Source organism: Sinohyriopsis cumingii, chromosome 11 (assembly GCF_028554795.1).
Source record: "Sinohyriopsis cumingii isolate HCF-2022 chromosome 11, ASM2855479v2, whole genome shotgun sequence".
Taxonomy (NCBI): Eukaryota; Metazoa; Mollusca; class Bivalvia; order Unionida; family Unionidae; genus Sinohyriopsis; species Sinohyriopsis cumingii.
Genome location: NC_142971.1, coordinates 21,889,710 through 21,896,816, shown reverse-complemented (window position 1 = coordinate 21,896,816; position 7,107 = coordinate 21,889,710). Strand labels below are relative to the sequence as shown.

The window sequence follows — 7,107 nt, the reverse complement described above, 5'->3', positions numbered from 1 at the left end:
ATTTAAGGTAGTAATTTAGATATCGGCAATAAATCCATTTAATGCACTTAAAATACTGTACATACAATCGCCCAATTCCTAGGAGACTAGAGTACTGAAAACTTTTTTCTTCAAAAATTATATTTTAAAACTAATTACTAAATAAAATAGACATTGACACATTCGTGACATCTGTCAACTCTTGCCACGCCTTCTTCTTTATTTTCCGATTCACTTCCCTTTACCACCGCACCTTGAAATGTTCGAGACAACACACTGTCTCTTTTCAATACAATCTGCAAGTGCCTAATACTTTGTTTAACCGTTCAATTTGCATGTTTTCTTTCTTTCACTATCATTCAGGTTTAATAAAACACGATGCATAGTTGGCTTAAGAAGTCGAGACATACAATATACTTCTTTACGTGAAACTTGAGATTGCTTTACAGTCTGTTTTCAAGTTTACCATTAAATAAGTGAACTGAAGAATTTAATTTACATTAATGTTGCATTAATTAATTAAGGGATAATATAATGTTCACGTTCTGTATGATTCTCATCATATACAGGAACACATATGAACCTGATTATTATGATAACCCTGTACGGCAGTTCCGATGATATGAATTGTATAAAATGATCAACTATTTTTACCTACGTCATTGCATGCTATAAATGACCTAGTCACTCTTATACGGATTTAGATATTATATTTCAGCTGAAAGGGCAGAAGGGCTGAAGGAATCATGAAGTAATGTAGCAATAGTGACGGAGCTATGCTGTATCTTTGTGTCTGCACCGTACTGGAGGTGTTGGTTATAATCAATGTGTATATACCATGTGTGCTGCTGTCGTGGTGACGTTGGAAATAAGGAAGATAATAATGAAGGACCAAAGCTTCAGGACCAACGGGTCTGCATGTAACAAAAGGTTCTACGGAACCTTAGTCAGACTGTGAAGGGCGGACCATTCGTGTACGATGGTTACTATGGTGGGCGAGACCCTCGTAAATGTTGTCCAGGGGACGTGTAGTTGATTCTGAGAGACACGTCACCAAGCATGTATGGAAAGTCATGCTAAAGCAAAAAGAGAGCGATCCTCTAAAGAAATGGTCAATGTATCTTATTTTCATACATTGTGTTTCTTTGATGTGAGTCCTAACATAAGGGTTTAAATTAATTTGTCTTAAATGGAAATGAATCATGTATGCCAGTAATAAACCATTATTAGATGTGTAGGATATTTTCATGCCATGAAATCGTAAGTTATCATTAGTGCAGTTTAATCTTAGAACAGAATTTAGTTTTATTTATTTGTTTCGCTAAGGCGCATTAAGGGGATCTTTGCCACGCTTAAGGATCGCGATAATCTTTGCCTGGCGTCACAAAGTAGTCATGCATTTTTCCTTAACAACCCTGGTGTATAAAGCGGTGAGCAAAACATATGCCTTTGGGCCAAGATGCATCAGGAACTCGGGCAGGATATTGTCATGTCCTGTTGCTTTGCCTTATTTGATGCTGCAGAGCAACTTTTCAAGCTCTGCTGTTGCAAATGCCTCTGGAGTATTTCGATATATTGATGTTTCTCCAGGTGGTGTTTTGGCCACTTGTAGTATTGTGACTATGAAACGATCGAATTTGTAAGTGTACCTAATCCAATCTGCTTTGTGGGAGTTCCAGCGATGCTGTGAAGAGCTGTGTGTAGTCGGCAGTTGAGTTCTGATCCGGCGAGTAGTCCTTTTAACATCTTAGAGTATAACAGGTCCCACTTTCCTTGGAATCTTTGATTGGAAGCAGGTTATTTGTCATTGCCCACTCTTGCAAGTGTTCCCCAACTTCATGAGATGCGAGCAGCCCCAGTCAGGGTGATTGTTAAAGTTGCCAATATAGAGGGCTGTAAGAAAATTACTTTCCTAATGGGCACTGGGAGGTTTATAGACATCAGCCATCTTGCACCCTCCAACCTGGTCCACATCGCAGAATCAAGTGATATAGGAAATGTCACAGCGTGCGTACGTTGCACGGCCGAATATTGAGTCTGGCGTGGACTAGTTGAGGTCAAAGCTTCCAATGGTGAATCGCCCTGCTACCTGGTCTACTAGGTGGGTCTTCTGCAGACAGATTATGTCAATATTATGACTTCTGGCTATAGTGCTGATGAATGACCCTGGACGTTAATTTGTAAAACTTGTAGGGCAGGTCCAATGGGTTGAAAGTTAGAGGACATTGGGACATTGGGGACTGCTCTCGGTAGTGGCATGTAACCGGGATTCATTGCTGAATTCGGTTTGCAAGTTGGATTCTTTGCTTCCCCAACCTCGAGCGGAGCCTCTGCTGAGTACTGACGGCGAGAACGACGTGAACGCGGATCCATGTTCTCCTTCTCCCCTTGACCTCGGCTTGATCCTTACATGCAACCTCAACTTCTTGTACGAGTACATCATCAAAATTATAATACGTTACACAAGTCTTTACTTACATCTCGACCACAGCCTCATCTTCGTCCACCTTTTCCGTCTTCTCCGCGTTTATTTCACCTTCACTGTAGTTATCAGCACTGTCATCTTTCTTTATGCATGGTCACATAGGGTGTGACCGAGTGGTCTAAAGCGCTCTCCGTTACGGATCACTGCCATCTCACCTCTGTCTGCGTAGGTTCGAGTCTCGGATTCGGCCAATGTGGGTATGTGAGAAAGCTTGCCAGTAGCTTCTCGAGGGTCGGTGGTTCTTTCCGGGGATTTCCTGGGTTCTTCCTCCTCCATTAATACTGGCCGCCATGTGTAGCCTATCTTGTGCTGAAAAATGGCGTTAAAACATACAACAACATGGTCACATACTGGTCCACGTGATAGTGGTAATAAAATGAGCACTGACAACCCCGCATCTTTCACAGGTTGGTATACTATAATGATTTTACTCCAGCTGGAAAATTGAACTGCACGTATCTAGTACCCTGCACAACATAAAAGCGGGGTATATGCACCTATATATAGCAAGATAACATTAATTAGATATTCTCTCAATTTATTAATAATTGTGTTATCATAAATATGGCCAAGAAGATGAAAGATTGATAATATGATTGAATACGAGTAAACTAAGATGCATTCATTGTTTTGTATATTTGATTTAAGTATATCTGAGTTAATATATATTTATTTAAATTTGATTATTTGTCAGTTTTATAATATTTTGGGGTATTTTTATTGCATGCTATTGTAGTGAAAATGTATTCACTAGAGATGATACTTTTTCCAAAAATACTTTGACCTTGACTGTTAGTTTATAAACATCATGTGTTGATCTAAATTCTGACCTTGATTCACAATTGGTAGCAACCACGTAAGCAAGTTCTTTTTTTTATTTTAAAATGATTAGTTGTTGTCGAGATCATGATGGGACTATGTGTTTAAGATGTAAACAATTGTTTTAATTTTATTTGTTAGAGTAAAATGATTGCTTGGACGTGATCTTTTACAAGTGCCTAATTTCTTCGTACTTCCAGAAAATGATCACGTGACACCCTGTTTACGTTTTAGAAGACGATATAACCTTTGCTTTGGAACATTGTTCTCAGTTGCAGCTTCTTTTTCTTACACTAGAAATTGTATGTTGTGCTGTTTGGAGTTATTTCAAATTACTTGGATTAGAGTTATTTCAAATTATTTGGATTCAATTTGTTTCCTATAAAATACATATGCACATGTGAGATTCTTAATCAAAGACAGTTCTAACAAAATATTTATTTAGATTTCCAAAACTGGAGTGATAATGTTTGTTTCTACAAGGAACTATGGACTTCAGAACAACATGTTACAGCATACATCATCGTCTTCCGTCTTGGATTCTTCGTCGGGATTCGAACATGAAATTAGTAGAACATTTTGTTATTAAGACTACTAAAATTTTATTCTTGTTATATTCTTGGATTATTTTTGGATTTGATTCTATAAAACCGTAAGTTCATATTTTTTAAAATAATTTTTACAGAATTTTTCCGGGGAAATAAATTGCTGAATTTTTTCAAAGATTGTTGTTTTCACTCTTTCTTGTGTTACTGTTTATTCGAGCCTAAAGACATTACATAAGATCATAATGTTTCCAAATACATATTTATCATTGTCCAGTGTACTTGCGATGTATTGACGGGGAAGATCAAATTCTGGAACATGTTTGGGAACTACTGCATATACTGTCGTATCTCCAGTCACCTTTTCAAGTTGCGAAATAAAATCTCCAGCTCCCAACCTATTCACATTGCGTAAGTATACATAGATTATGCATCTTTGACGTATGTTTAGTATCCATTGTTCTTGTTCCATTTTACTGGGGTGAAAAATCAAACTGCACAGTATATGTACGGTTTCCCTACTTGAAGGCATGGTCCAAATGCATACATCATATCATTTCTTCTTTTATTTTAAGGAATAACTTTTCAATATAACATAAAGTTTCTTACAGCAAATATAAATAGAGATATATGATATGTTCATATGACAGTTTGAAAGTCTCAATTCTACTTTGAAATATATAAAAGCAATAAAGGTATCGCTCAAACTTCACACAGAACTTTCCTTCAAAACAACGAACTCGAATGCACAATATGAAATGGGATGTTCAACAATGATGTAACATGTAAAAGTCCTATTCAGTAAGAAAATATTTTTAAGAGGCCATATTGTGTGTCAGCTGATTCCAATACTCCCGTATTACATCGGCTCTGCATAATAGAATCCTGAAGCAAAACCACCTAAATCTGAATAAATAAAATTGTGCAGTGAATGAGAACAAATAATGAGAAGAGAAGAAATACCACAATTTGATCGAAAAGACTGAACGGAAGGCAATTTAATTTACTAGCATTTTCATTTTACACTCTGTGTAAAATTGCAGATATGAATAAATATAAATATAGTTTATGACATAAAAAAGACTGTATATATTATAAAATCATAACGTTTATGAAACTATATTTGCATCGGCCGGGAATAGATCCCGGGCTGCCCGCGTGACAGGCGAGCATTCTACCACTGAACCACCGATGCTCAAATGCAACTACCGACTTAGAACGAATATAACATAGTTAATCAGCATAAACGTTTTGAATGAGACATATTTGTTCCAATTATCCCCATTGTCAAGTATGTGCTGTTTTGATTCGTGACGCTAATAGGGATTGAAGTGATAGATGTTATTGCCACACTCTGCCACAACACAGTAATTTATAGGCCAAATAGGATGGTCTACCGAAGGTGCAAACAAATTCCTCAAACGGCAACATGTACCTTCATCCTGGCTTCCAGGCAATTACGCCAGATTTAGTTTAGCGCCCTCTGATGACTTTTAGCGTACTGACCATTAAAATGTTGGCGTCATTTATAGGTCATTCAAGCCACTATATGACATGCTCACACAGTCACTATTTACAAATCGGTCTCTTGCACTCGAATTATAATCGAATTGCTGCGACACGAGATCTGATTTCACATTAGTCATTATTTAATAGATTTTCAATGAAAGGGAACAATGACGGGTATTTTTCAGATTAGAAGGATCATATATTTGTAAAAAAAATTGCCTACTTCATAAGTGTGTACGTGTATGAACATTTCGACAAATTCGACCCATCGCTATACACACCATTCATACATTTTTGCAGAGTGACAGATACACAGACTTAAAATAGTGACATCATAAGCATAACCAGCATCCCTATTTGGGTGGGGCTTAAAAACGTGAACACATAGAAACGAGGGGATTTTGTGTATTTACACAAATTGTCATAATGACATTTTATGAAGTGTAATTTTGTTCAACTTTATTCATTCGTGTAGCCCTCCGAAACTTTCTTAACAGAGCAAATGAGATACGTAGTTGTCATAACTTAAATGAAAACATTTCTTAGAATGTTTCAACACAGATGAAACGTAGAACAAATTGTAACTTCGACTGTGCTGCATATATTATCAACTAAATGATAAATATGCCAGTGAAGATCTAATGTTATCTTAAGGCATACGCGAAGTTCAAACAAGGATACATTTGAAACCGTCTAAATATTGTCATTTAAATGAATAAGAATCAAAATTTGATTGCGTTGCAAAAACGAATTTCAGATATATTCTACGTTTCCAGCAAATGCAAAATGATTAAAATTCCTAAAATGTGAGTAAAGGACAAACTTTCCTACCAGTCTTTCTATTTTAAAACCAATAGAAATAAGTAACACAATATCACTTTTACTATGCATCGAGTTATACCAAAGCAAATTTACAAGACCATGTTGACGAATTTTTTTTAATGTATTGATTGTTGTGACATTCCAGTGCTAATAATTTGCTGAAATATTTCATGCTACCGGTCCGTGGCAGAAATGAAAAATTCCGACAGATGTTGGATAGAAACCTTTGATCCACAGACTCAGCATTTGAGAAAAAGGCGTGATGTGCATGCAAGTTGAAAAGAAGGACAAAGTTGAAATAGACTACATAAATATCATCAGTTAAATGGATCACTGTAACATTAGGTTAAAATTACAAGAATGATTTTTAAAGGTATACGAAGTCTAGAGCAAGATATTAGATGCGTAAACTTCCTGACAATTTCAATTGCAAGAAAAGGTCTGAATGAAAATGTTGTATCAGTCATACTATTTGTAATCCAAATAGATAAGCACGACAGAACAATTTCTCCTCACAACTCAGCACTCAAAAAGTGCATCTTAATTCAATGTCTCTTTCAAAATGGCAACACAACAGAAAGTAGAAAGTAAACATAAACCAGCTAATTTGAGTTCAGTTTATTGAAATGAAGTGTTCCAGAACCACATTTTAAATTGCCAGTTTAATCTATTCTGAAACATTCGAAATATCGTTTGAAACAGCGTTTATATGAGAAAGGTATTGAAGATTGTAATCTTCATTATACTTTTAATATGTCCTGTGCATTACAAGAAATAATCTTTCTCTCGCAAGAAGCGGGTATATTATGGTCAATAGATTGATACCAATGGCAGAACACTTTTCGTAAGATTCTGGTCACAGAATATCTTTTACCTAGATTACGGTACTCATAACACATACGTATATTATTAGTCTTTGTTCCAGCTTGAGGTAAATCCTATTATTAC

General features: G+C 36.1%; 1 non-coding gene across 1 annotated transcript; it reads right to left on the bottom strand.

Annotated features, from left to right (window-relative positions):
- Positions 1-4,952: 4,952 nt before the first annotated feature.
- On the bottom strand, positions 4,953-5,023 carry Trnad-guc (transfer RNA aspartic acid (anticodon GUC)). Its single transcript has one exon. It is a non-coding gene; the product is annotated as a tRNA-Asp (tRNA).
- Positions 5,024-7,107: the final 2,084 nt, after the last annotated feature.